Below are 14,429 nucleotides of genomic sequence, written 5' to 3' on the forward strand. Positions count from 1 at the left end.
TTCATATCTAGTGTGTACTTAGTTGTTGCAAAACCCATAAATGAGGACCTGGGAAAAAGTGATGACATGATGACCTACAATAAACAAGTTCATTTATTAATTTCTATGGCTAGCAATTCAGAATCTAGCATGTGGCATGATGTAGTAATTAACTCCAGAGGAGATGGATGAATTTCTGGCTTCCACTGATCTGTTCCTACTGAAAAGAGAGAATCGTAAACCAGATTTTGAAAATAGTAAAGAAAGATGCAATTCTGATTTAACTACAACCACTTTTTATTTATTGGCAATGCAAAGCCAATGGACGTGTTACTCTGACCATAACATTATAACTTTTAGCATAGGAGTGTGCCCAATTGCCTGTGTTGGAAGTATAATTCACAATAAATAATTTAATGTTAGAGATTAAAACCTGGGAGACTTTGATGGGTGCTTTTTGGAAGAACTTACACACAGACATTTACCAAACAAGGACATACATAACTTAAAAGAAATAGACCAAATACTGTCATTATTGCTGTGGAGCTCTGCAATATAGAAATGTAAAAAATCGTAGTTTGGGCCCAAAACAACAAAACCCGTTTTAATTAGCAAACATCGAATGTAACGCTACTAATAAGGGTAAGTCATAAATACAAAGCAACAATTAGTATCATCCTTAACAATAATATTTTGCAACAAGTGGAATGATTGAAATACTTGGGTATAATTATTGATTCTAAATTTATGTTTAATGAACATATACTGTACATGACTGAAAAATGCATGAAACTTATTCATTCTTTGCCTAATTCAGAACGGTTCAACTGGAGTCTTGGTTCAGGAGTAGTGAAAATAATTTACACTGGCACTACTCTACCAATATTAGCATATACAGCTCTTGTTTGGATTCACACACACAGAAAAAAATATAACTGCTTGAAGCTTCATAGAATCCAGTGCTTGACCAACATAAAGATTGTTAAGGCTTATAGAATGGTGTCTACTGAAGCGTTGTGCATTCTAACATGCCTTACAACAATAATTACTAAACTAAAGGCAACATCTGAAGAATATAAAATTACAAAAATTGAACACACACCCCATTCAATAGACACTCATTCAGAGTACAAACTGTGTCCCTATCAAGCAAGTACTGTACCTTTAGAAGAAAATTACAAACTCAAGGAATATCCTGTAGAGACTTAGACAGATGGTAGTTATTGAAAGAATGGATCAGTTCAGGAATGGTATTAATGATTAATGGGGCACCTTCCTATCACTTAAAGTACACACTCAAGAATGTGTGCACCATTAACCACGCAGAACAACTAGCAATCTTGCAAGCCTTAGAGAAACTACAGAACTTGCAAGAAAGAATCTTAAAATTACAGCTGTAATATGTTGCACAGACAGCAGAATTATGCTGGATTCATTAAAAAATTCCAAGCATTGTAAATATTTGATAGAAGAAATCAGAAACAAAATGAGGGAATTGTGGCAATGGAAATGCCATATTAACTTCCAATGGATGAAAGCACATCTAGGAACTGCTTGGAATGATTTTCAAAGTCATGACCCTGCTGAAGCAGCTGATTAACATATTCCAGACCAGGATAATACTGAGTCACTGATGGCATGCTCCGAAGCTGTTCTGTGGAGGTATCAGCAGTACAAGAATTGAATGGGATGCTCTGAAATGAGATCCATTCTGTATGAAATTTTGCCCACCATACCTAGAATAGCTTTCCGCTGCCCTCCCAATCTCTGCAATATTCTTGTCAGACCCTATGCTCCTTCTGCATTCATCTCCCCACCCTATGGCTCCTACCCCTGAGACCGTCCCCACTGCAAGACTTGCCTTATGCACCCTCCTACCACCACCTATAATAGCCTGGCAAAACATTTACTATCAAAGGGCCACCTGCAAAACGACACATCATACACCAGTTAATATGTAAACACTGTTCAGCCTCCTACATTGGCATGACTACCATGAAATTCTCTATTAGACTGAATGGGCATAGACAGAGGGTATATTCTGGCAACTTGCAATATCCTATTGCAGAGCATGCTCTAAAACATGACGTTCGTGACCTTAGCACCTGTTTTACCACAAGTGCCATCTGGATTCTTCCTCCAGACACCAATTTCTCAGAACTCCGCAGGTGGGAACTAGCACTACAGCAGTCCTTGGTTCTCGACATCCACATGGCTATAATTTATGTCAATTTCTTCTGTCTCAACTTTTCTTCACTGTAACTACTCTTTGCTTCATCTTTCATGGTCTTTCCTGAATATTTTTCACTGCCCCCTCCCACCTCGTTACGCACAATGCAGTTAGCTTCTCACTCTTATTAACTTGAGCACGTTCTTTTAATAGTAATCTCTTTCTTGCATATTACCTTGTCTCCCACCTTTAAGTTATCAAGTTTTCATATCTCGTCTGATGCAGTACCCAACAAACAGTGTTTTCTTCTCATCCCGTACAGTGAGTATCCTCTGCCCCGCAGTTCTGGGTGACTTTCCCAAAATCTACCCCTTTTCCTAGACCTCTACAGTACTTTTCCTTCACCCTTCTTCCTTCCCCTTCAACCTTTCTGCCTGAAGGAGGATTCACTGGCTCCAAAAGCTTACTAATCACAACCGTCATACATGTGTGATCTGCTGCCACTTGGTGAGTAGATTTTTATCTATCAAATAAAATAATTTTATCAATAATTGATTGTTTTCATTGTTATAAAAGCTAAAAAAATGATATTCTACCTGAAAACCTTATATCAATCATACAGAAGCTTACTGTTGCGAATATAATTGTTAGTATGCTTTTGTGGTGTTGAACCTGGAAAACTCATATCGATCACACAGAAGTTTTCTATTGTAAATAGTTTTCATTCATACTATCATAACACCTCATAATTGGACTACTACTTTGTGTGTCTTGGTATCTAAACATGTAGTACTAATGTAATGAAGCATTTTAAATAAATGGAAATATGTGAAGAGCAAAAGTACAAAAATCATGGACTGATATGAAGGGGGGGGGGGGGGGTGGGGGGGGGGGGAGATATATTAATTTAAAAAGCAATGACAGATCACTACATAAACTTTACAATAATAATTCACAAGATTGTTGAGGACAGGGAGCAAATAAAAAAAATAAACTGCTTGATGGAACAATTATTTATGCAAATTAATAGACAAGCTAGGTGTCGAGTGAAAGCCAATGTCCTTACTGGTTTAAAAAAAATCACACACACACACACACACACACACACACACACACAAAATATAGTTTCAGGGCAGTGACCTTGGCAGTCCAAAGATGATGGATGCCTCATATGAACAACTCTGACCAAACACAATCCAGATTATTTATCTGTTTGTTAGGCAACTGATGATGATGATGATATTGAGTATTTCCTACTGTATACCAATTTAATACACACTAAGCATATATTACAAAAAGTAAAAGGACTGATTATCTTCACACACGTGGTGGTGGTGGTGGTGGTGGTGATTTGTGGGTTAGGGTGCTAAACGGCAAGGTCATCAGTGCCCTTGCTTGAATTAAACACAGACAAGCACAGTGAAAGTCTAGTAAAAAGTAACAATAAATTGGAAAATCATGTTGTATGAAAGCACAACTCAGAGATGATGAGACTCATAAGTGGCCAACAACAAAAATCTGATGAAACATAGCAGAATAACTAGATAAAATATCAGTACAGATACAATTTTAAAAAATGGACAGATGACTGTGGTTGGGTGATGACTTAGAAATAATGGGTGACTGACCCACTCAATGACACATTAAAATTCACATTCAATATTTTAGGAAGAATCCAAGACATAACATACACTCATCTCATTAATGGTTAAAATTGAGGGCAGGTCTTGTGACAGGGCCAGATCTTAACTCAGGGCATCGTATAAAACACACTTAATTAAAATATGTTATATCAACAGTTGCAAAATGGGGGGGGAGGGGGGAGGAGATCCTTATGATGTAAGAAAAAGCCATTTGTCAATTGGCAATGTCCTACTCTAAGCCTTGTAAGGGCTACTTCTTCAGCTCATCGTAGTTGGAAGGAGGTGAGCCATGGTTGCACTGAAGGTTCACTGAACACAGCATATTATTCCCCACTTCCGGCGACTGAACCCCCACCGACAAATGATGATCTGGCTCATTGTTGTAACAGTGTGCAGGGGGACTGAACAACAAGCAGGAGGTGGAAGAGCCACATCAGGGTTCATTTACCCAGATCCCTATGTGCCCTGTAACCCTGCAGAAAATTATTTGCTTTTCCTACCTCTGCATGAAAAGAAGAGTGTCCAGCTTGTCTTGCATCATCTGACCTGCTGGATACATCTAACTAATAGCACGATTAACACTTTGGCAATTTGAGCAGGTAATAAATTTATTGTCACAATGCCATCTCATCTGCTCCAAGGTGTGCTCAGGATAGCCAACAATTCTGCAAAATAAACTGAAAAATGCTCTCAGAACCCTACCTTGAGAACAATGGAGCTGCTGACAGAATACCTCTATTTGGTCCCAACTGTGTAAACAATAAAATCCAGGGGGTGGAGCATTTAAAATGTGATTAAATTTAATTTTAAAACTTTGGTTTGGGTACAATTCTTCTGCTATGCAGTTAATTCGAAAAGCAACCTGAGTTCCTTTCGTAGCCAGGCTGATCTCAACCTCCACCCTTGGCTTTGGATCTTAATGCCCTCCACCTATAACAACTCTTATGCTCTCCCTTGCATGGATCTCAAACAGCCTTGATGCCCACAGGTGGTGATAGAACAGCCATCTCAGTCATGGCTTAGCAGGGGAGGTGGATGCTGGTCATTTAGGAAGGACAGAACCCTGTAAGCTTGGCATACCATAGACAATGAAGGGCCACCAGCCTCTGCACAAAGGCTAGCAATTGGACTTGAGCGATAAGCCCCTGTTGACAGCTTAATATCCTCTTGGTGACCCACATCCAGCATTATGCAGCACGAAGGCCTTGCTGATCCATGCACACATTTCACACAGTGTTCATTCTCATGCACAGGATTATGTTTCACCTTTATTTCAAATGCACTAGATCTTTGGGACGAAAAATCACTGAAACACATCATCATTACTGAGTGTGTGTACTACTGAAAATTCTTTAACACTTATATTCTAAGACAATAGTCTTTACAAGGAAATTGCTTTTGGTGTTTTGGAAATGAGACTGTAATACTGAGGTAGTGGAATTATCATAGAGAATATGCTTGTGAACCATCATAGTAGGTTTGACCCATTTTGTTGCTCTATTTTCAGCCAACTCTGGGTCAGGATTGGTACAGTACTACTTCAGTTTACCTGAGAACAAAAAATACCTGTGTATAGGCTGATGTTATTGTATTGTTGCCACTCTAAAGCTACTACTGGCTCCACCTGGCAGGAATCCACATACCCCTTCTGCCTGTATGTAATGTACATTGCAAGGTCAAAACTGACATTGCTGTTAAGTGTTTGCACATCGTGTAACAGAGGTGGCACTTAGGGATCAGCCCCATATTTTGCTAAGAGGTTGTAGAAAACTGCCTAAAAGCCACAATCAAGACTGGATGGCAAACTGGCCCTCATCAGGAATCTGCGAGGCGGATTCGATCTGGAGCTGGCGCGCATCCCCCCGTCCTTGAAACAGGCACTTTAACATTATCGGCTGTCTGGACGGGTATGCTGGTAGTTTAATTGTGAGGAAGATGGTAGACATTAAACTTACTGCACATATGGGTAACAAAACAGTATATAATAGATGCATTCACAAAAAAACACAAATGCTGTACGATAAAAGTGAACTTTAGATGGAAAGATGGCATCTATAAAAGTACAGAAGCATTTGTTTGTTGGCAGTTTTGACTACATTACAATGGAGATGATTATCAGTGAGACGGAGACCAACACTGGATGAAAGTACAAGAGTCAGGCATTTCATTTTCAAAAATTAAGATGTATTACATTCAGTAGCCAATATATCAATGCTATAGGATACAGTCTTGGTTCCTCTACCAACAGCAATCATCTCTCTGTGCATGGAGAAATTACTGCCAAGTATAGAACCAACTAAGACATAGCTGACGTTCATAAGCTTTCTTTCAGGCAGACACTGTTTCATATAATGTTCAGCAACAGCAGACCAGGTACATGGGGAACATTGGTTTGGAGGGAAGTGATGCAACACTAGTGGTGAATCAGAGGCCGATTTTAGACAGTCCAGGAGATGATTAATGTCTTTTAGTATATAAATGAGAGCAACTTCCTCATCACTCTGAATGGTTCATATCCTTAGGATTCTGCTCCCTGTCCCCTCTCAAATGTCTACTATACACTCTTCTGCTCTCTCCCTCCAGCACCAACACTGGTAGCTCCATTTCTTCAAAGTGAGAGCAGCTTTTGGGAGAACCATGTCATACTACCTCTGTCATGCACTACATTGGCAGTGACATTAGTTACTACTTCAACATGATTTATATTCTCTCTCTTGGCACAAGTAACAGAGCTTTACAGATCAAAACTTGGGACTAAGTTGTGCTTGGTTCCAAACTTGTATCAAGACTAATCTTATTCCAATCTCTCAAATGAGTGTACCTCCACTTTCTTATGTCCATACACTGGTAATAGTTTCATGTGTCTTTATTTTTCTTAAACATATCTTTCTTCCATTTTGCAGCTTCTTGTCTTGTCTTTTAGTTTGTTAATTCCTGACTGTTTATTTGTTTAACCTCTGTTGCTACCCACATCTGCCTCATTTACACTTATATTTTTAATAGTCCTTTTCCTTATTTCAGTACACTAATACCCACTTCACCATTTCTAACTTTTCTCAGTTACGAATCTGATCTGTCTGTAATATTTCACTGCTGATTTTCCATCAGTTCCGTTTTATTCTCTCGCCCTTGACAAATGGTCAAGTTTTCTTTTTAGTTTGTACTTAGTCTTATTGGCTCTAATATGTTTTTATTTTTCTAACGCAAAGATACACTGCTGTTTGTGCTATCTCTATTCTTAAACATCTTTTTATGTCTGTTGACTCTCAACGCAGACAACTTTACTTATCATCAATTTAATTTTTGAGTTCTTTTCCCCCCAAATTTAACATGTGTCTTCATATGAATTTATGGGAACCAGCAATTTGGTTTCAGAATTATGTACACTGTGTAATGTTTGCCTCATCATTCATCTCCAAACATTGCCAGCAGAAATATCTTAATTCGTAAGAAGCCAGAATAGCTGCTAAAAAAATTAAAGCACCATATGCTACACAGAATTGCTATTAAAGGCTATGTGAAGTTAATAAAAGACATAAAAGTGACATCCAGTGAATGTTCTGCAATTATGATTAGTTATTACTGTATGTGTCTCAGTTGGTCAGTTATCAAATTTTACACACAAAGTGTTGATGATACACCAAACAACATAAAATGGAAAAATTTAAGCATTCACAAGTTGTGAGAAATTTAATATAGAAATATTGTTATAAAGTAAGGTTTGGTGATATGATCATACAGCCAAACTGAATACAGCATTGAAACAAATCAACCTGCAGATTATGATCTGCAGTTCAGGAAAAATTAAACCTAATAAAAGTTGGATTACATGCACGAGAAATTCAAGGAACAGTACCATACAATGGTTATACATTTCTAGTCTACTTATAAAAAAGAAATAACTAATTTATATCTGCAGCATCTAGCTCTAAGAGATTATGAGAACACAAAAAGCACAAGTGTACTGCACTATCACACAAACCATGCCTGTTATACCAACTACATGATTAAAGTTGAAGCATCATGTAGTCACAGTAGTTAAAGAGCACTAACGAAGAAGATATTATGTTAAATTACCAATCACAGCAGCTAAATGTCTTACCTAAAACAGGAAGCAATTTAACTGATAAAATTCTTTATTACAAAATTGAGAGAAAGTATTTTAAGAGGAAGCTATTCCTATTAAAAAGCCCCCAACAAACCCAGCAGCTGCAGGAGTATTTGCACGCGCAAAAGCACCCACCTGCAAAAATTAAGAAAGATGTTAAATCTGTACACAAAAATAGAGTTCTTTGTGGTAAACATGAAAACTATAATGCCTACAACATTAACTAAAATGTAAGTTAACACACACAAGATGTAACTCTAAACAATGAATAACACTACCTTTTTGGCAAGACACTGACAATGAGCCTTTATCGTAAATACAAGTGTACTGATAAATTATGACAGATTAAACACAATATATTCTATGTTTATTAGCTCAATTTCCCCACAGTGCTAAGAAGGTAAGTTGTAAAATAAATATTTAACTTATGAAATCTTGTACTAAGAGAACAGAGGAAGAACACATGACATCAGGTGCTGAAGTTGTCTTAGTTGTAACAGAATAACAGAGAAAAATGTAGACATCTAGGGATGCCATGGGAAGAAAGACATTATGTACACAACAAATATTTGGATGGTATGAACACTAGCTACAACAAAACTATATGAATTCTTTGCATTTGCAAAACAAACAAGCAAACAAAACAAAAGAAAGCAAATGCTGTACCTGACACCTGACTGGTTCCCAGGACCCTGTACTAATATTACGACAGTTCTGTAAATAATAAGACTAGAGGAAAGCGGCATTAACAGCCACAAAGGATACATGGCGTGATGACAGTTTTAAAAAATCCACTTGTTGATTGCAGCTCTGAGAAAAATGTTAAAAAATAAATAAATAAAAACAAAAATAAAGAATATATAACAAATGGATATGAGTTAAACTAGTACAAAACGATTGAGGAGGTATTAACTAATTTTCTTTGCCAAAGGAGGATACAGGGAGTACTGACAGCTCTTTATTTAGCTCTTGACTATCAAGAACTCAAGCTCTGACAACTGTTTGTAAATGATGCACAACCATGTCTTTTCCCAGTTGCCCCTAAAACTAAAAAATTAAACAAGTAAAAATTATTCAGCATATTCTTCTGCAAACTTACACAAAAAAGCTATGTCCATTTGCTTTAGATTATGCTATTGAGAATCACAACCTTTTGTTTATCATTTTATAACCATTCTCTTTTTAACTTTCATACATATTCTTTCCCATTTTCTGATGGTGCACATCTTTTCTTTCAACTATAATGTAATCCTCATCAAAATCCTCCCCCAAGAAAAAAGAAAAAAGAAAAAAATTCCACAAAAGAGCAGTACTAACCAATCTATGAATACTCAACTGCTCTCATTGCAATATGAAAGTATATAAACCACACCTATGAATGTCTCCTTAACAATGAAATTCAGTTTCAATTGATCATGGCAGCTTTTGTCCCATTTTGGCAATAAATTTTAGTGTCATGCTTCACATTGTTTTCTTCTTCTTGTCATGGAATTACCAGTAACAACACACTACTTCACCAGAGCTCTACTTGTGCTCTGCAGTGATCAACTTGCAGTCCAGTGACAACTGCTTTTATACATTTACAATTACTGTTCAGTTAACATCTGTAAAAGTGCACTTAAGTAACAGGTTGAGATCAAAATCATTCTAATAAAGTTTCACAAGATACAGCAAATAGAAATGCATAAATCACCAAATTTGACATTCTTTTGCTAATAATAATGTCAGCCAAATGATTCAAGCATTGAAGAGATTTCAAAGGAGCTTTCATACAATTTTTCTTCATGTATCATGGTTTTGGGTCACTTGGAGTTCAGCTGGCAGATCGTCTTACATACTCAAGCATGAACACCATGCACTATTATTCAGGGTACTACTAAACAAGTCAAATAATATTTTTTAGTTCACTTAAGCAAGTCATAGGCTTTATCCTCCTAGTAATAGTTGAACAGGACTAGCCTTGGATTAGATAATGTTATGCCATACACCACTGCCACTTACTTTCACAGTACCAAAGAGATACCTCACATATTTTAAAATTGTAGACTTTATATATACTATTTAAAAAATTTCAGCCTGTCAAACCACAACATACTGTCAAAACTATTTGTAGAACAATAAAATTTTTAGCAGCTTTATGGGATATCACCTTAAAAAATTTTATTTATATATTAAAAAAAAATGTTGCAGAACTTCAGGAAGATAATCTTTCAGTGGATTACTTCACCTTTACTTGTTATTTTCCATTATAATACTCTCAGGTACAGAAACATTTTAATTTACTGTTTGGTTACAAATGGCACCTGCCCAAAATTTATATTTCTCTTTTACAATTTCATGCATAATTGCTTCTGTTAAAAAAGATAGGAAAATTTTTGTGCAACTCAGGAGCTGCCTGAAGAGGGTTGTGCTTACCATCTGGACTAAGCAATTTTTACAGTTTAACAGTGATTGTTGAGTGGTGTGAACAATACATCATGCATAAATTGTATTCTTAAAAATATTATATTCAGAAAAATCACATATTGGTGACACAGAACTAAATTATGATTACACCATATTAATCAATAACAGGAAAAGAAACTATACAAAAATTCACGAGGCAGTGTTTTGCGCACTATACTTAAACTGCTCGGTTAACAATTTTTAACATATTCATGTTCATTTTCTTGCAACAAGAGGGTAACAACAGCTACTATTTTGAACAATTAGTTATCAGTAACTGATGCTACAAAATTATCAAAATTATTGGTTTGAATGTGGAGCAGTCTCGACATACTTCTCTGCATAGGGCAGTTCCACTACTTACCTTTCAAATTATATTTTGATGTTAAGGATTAAATGAAGGACTAATTTTATTACCAGTAAAATGCATATGTAAGTAATTCCATGACCTCCCTAGCTTTTATTTTTTTCTTCAAAAAGGAATATAATACCAAACAAACAACATCAGGAAAGACAACCTTTAACCATGCTGAGAAAAACTTGAACAGATAAGCAAGCAAACAACAGACGTGTATAAATGTTGCTCTGTAGTTCCACTATACAAAAAGAGTCTTTCAGATCATTTTATGTTATCTGAAGATTTTTCCCATTACTACAAGATTTTAAAAAATATATACTGATTGTTTATATAAAGCCAAAGAGCTTTACTCAATGAGGCCCATTTGGAATTGGTATGTCATCAAATTCCTACAATCAATTAAAAAAGTCTCACAGTTAATCATAAGCAAACTGATTTTAACATGTAACCTGAATCTAAGTTTCATTTGGCATTCTCTCTCACATAAAAAAGGGGCTAAAGATGGCAATTATGTAAAATGCCTGTGGAGAGAAAAACTTGGGATTATATCTAGCTTCTACTTAGATACTTATCTAGCACCCAAGCAACATTAGCATATTCTAGCAAACTACAAACTGCATTTTGGAAAACTCAAGGTATTTCCCATAGCTGTATGAAATTTTCATATGCTTTGAAATAGAAATGTGTACAAAATAGGGATCTTGGTTTGCAATCCTCAGCTCGTGAAGAATTATAATGTATAACATCAAACACTGCTTTCAAAACATAGATTCTCCTACTGCTCCTTTCTTGTAATATTAAGATGACATTAAGCAATTCAGCAAACTTGAGATGCTGACCCAGGAGAGGAGTATACATATACCACCACATTAAAGCACACCTGATCAAGTCTTCAAATGAAAATGCTCAAGGAGTTTAGTGAAACTTTAGTGAAACATGGGTAACTTGTCTCTTATCTAGCAATCTATACTACAAATGCTGAACTGTACAGAATACTGCTGCTGCCTGTCTGGCTGCATGATTTACCTCTCACAGCTTCCCCAGGAAAACTGCTACAATGGCTGTTAAGGAAGCTGTAGAAATGTAATTTGATTACAAATAAATATGGTACTTTGTCACTGATGCTCTATAATACATCAAAATATGATATCAATAACAAACGATCAACAGGCAATAGTAAAGTAAACTCAGAAGTTACCTTCAGTAACATTAAACGGCCATAAACAACGAGTTACAAAAGCAGAAAACTGAAACCTCTAAATCCCTGAAGCTTGGTTGTCAAACCAATATAACTAAACATGGACTTGCAGGATAAATCCTGAAGATTACCACAATGTATGGAAACCACAATTAATGCACAGCAGGGAACAAAGTCCAGCAAACTTTTTTAAATTACAAAAATTGTGCAAGAAGTGGACACTGATCAGAAGTGAACGAAGTCTTTTCATTGTGCCTGTCTGTGGCTCAACATCTCATCTATATGGTGAGCAGCACTCTATCCCCTTCATAAATAAATGTTCAGATAGACTGAACAGGTAACAAGTAGTAAGTGAACAGAGATTGCGGTGCCCCTGTGGCAGTTACTATACCATTGCAGAAAATGAAGTTTTATGACAAGGCTGTCACTTTTTAGCAGCACTGCACCCCAAATACAGGATTTTGACAAATATGCAAAAAGGAAGGACTTACATTGAAAGGCTGCAGGTGTGTCAGTACTTACCATATTTACTCAAATCTAAGCTGCACTTTTTTCCGGTTTTTGTAATCCAAAAAACCGCCTGCAGCTTAGAATCGAGTGCAAAGCAAGTGGAAGTTCTGAAAAATGTTGGAGGGTGCCGCCACAACTAACTTCTGCCGTCGAATATATGTAGCGCTACACGAGCTTTTTTCTTCGCCCCGAGTTTCGACCACTGCATTTTCATTTTCATACATTATCCAACGAAGTAAAGACAAATTCAATATTGTTCATCTTCGAATGTAGCAGCATTTCAATGTACTACGAAAATCCGACTGGCAAGACTGTTTGGGATGTTTGTCATATAGCCAACTCTACATTCTGAATTTTTTCCTACCTGTGAGAAGAGATGGTTGCTAATAGCAACTTTTATGAATTGTGAATCACATGCAGTATTCTCTTCACCATAAGAATAATACAAATATAAACATTTTGCCATGTATTGTTTGGTGTTTGCTGCTATCTCTTTTAAATCCTGTCTGCCTAATAAACTACGAAACTAGAGTGAGACAACAGCAAATGCGGAAGAATATACATATCATGTCATGTTTTTATTCCTATTATTCTTATGCCTAATAGTGATACAGTCAGAAATGAAGCACGGCAATTGACTAGATTTTTAAATCTAAGATGACTAACATCTGTGCAGAATGTAATGTACTAAAGAGGCGCCTGCAAAGATTTTCAGATGGAGAAAAATTTTTGCTAAACTCTCGTTCAGAACATCTTTTATCATACGCAGTCTATTATTTTGTTCTTGCTGATCATTATCAAAGAAAGCAGCAGTGTACGTAACAACAAATAGCAGTCTCTTGCCATTATTTCGCTAATGAGACGATTCCTTCCTCTCTCTCTCTCTCTCTCTCTCTCTCTCTCTCTCTCAATTGTAAGCGGCGGTAGCATGCACAAAAGCAAGCCATGCCGCGAGTGGCGACAGGCCATAAACACGCACTATCAGAATGCGGCAAACATTGCTCGACACAGTACAGTAATGCATTTTCAGCTTAGAGTGACGTATCGCCTATAACAAAGAAAACGGCGCTTATCAGATGAAAGAAAAATAAGCAATCAATTCAAACCAGCGAAGTACGTGAAAAAGGAAGGGTACCCGTATAAATACGGACGGAGCGCCTGACGCATAGCAATGGCTACCTGGTAAAGCTTAACTGCTAAGCTTACGACTCAAACCAAACTACTGTAGCTTTATCATCATCATTCATTCAACCTAAACTGTGTCTCATATTACAATTGACCAACTTTGTTTCGATTTGGAGATGCGGCCTAAAACTTTGCTCTCCCCTTGAATTTCAAGTCTCAAATTTCAGGTGCGACTTAGATTCGGGAAAATTTTTTTTCCTTGATTTCGAGTCCTATTTTTCAGGTACGGCTTAGATTCAAGTAAATATGGTAGTCAAATAGCTACACTACTACACCAGCTACTTTTTTTTTGTAAGTGGTTCCCTGTTCTTATTTGAAACATAATGAAAGCATTTTGTTTTCCAATAGATTCAAGGGCAGCCACATGGGGCATCCAGAAAGATTACTAAATAACAAAACTGTTCCTTCCATGGCTATCGTCTCATTGGGAAACAGGTTAAAATAAAATACCTTACAAGATTAACTTTGCTTAGAGCTGTACCAGTGATGTGTATCGAGTAAGCAATAATTAATACGGCCCTGTATTATGATGTCTAAAAGCTGATAAACTATAGAGTATTCTCATGTATAAACAGTAGTGGGGCTGGGCTTGTGAAACAAAATTTATCGTAGATATTGCTACAACCACTTAGTACTCTTCAATGCATAACCCTTGAGAGTCAACAACCCCCTGCATGTGAGATTTCCATGCTTCAAATGCTGCCGACCCCTCATTGTGGCATCTTGGTCCTCCTCCAAGGTCCCACGATGGAGCTCTTTCAGGGAAGTTTTTAGTTTGGGGAACAAAACGAAGACTGGCGGGGCCACATCGGGCCTTTAAGAAGGGGTGGGGG

At 36.8% G+C, this 14,429-nt stretch overlaps 1 protein-coding gene across 1 annotated transcript in view; it reads right to left on the reverse strand.

Moving 5' to 3' along the window:
* Nucleotides 1-14,429, reverse strand: part of LOC126351334 (FUN14 domain-containing protein 1-like) — a 72,401-nt gene that overhangs the window by 31,160 nt on the left and 26,812 nt on the right. The window lies entirely within an intron of this gene.

This window comes from Schistocerca gregaria, chromosome 1 (genome assembly GCF_023897955.1).
Source record: "Schistocerca gregaria isolate iqSchGreg1 chromosome 1, iqSchGreg1.2, whole genome shotgun sequence".
Classification (NCBI taxonomy): domain Eukaryota; kingdom Metazoa; phylum Arthropoda; class Insecta; order Orthoptera; family Acrididae; genus Schistocerca; species Schistocerca gregaria.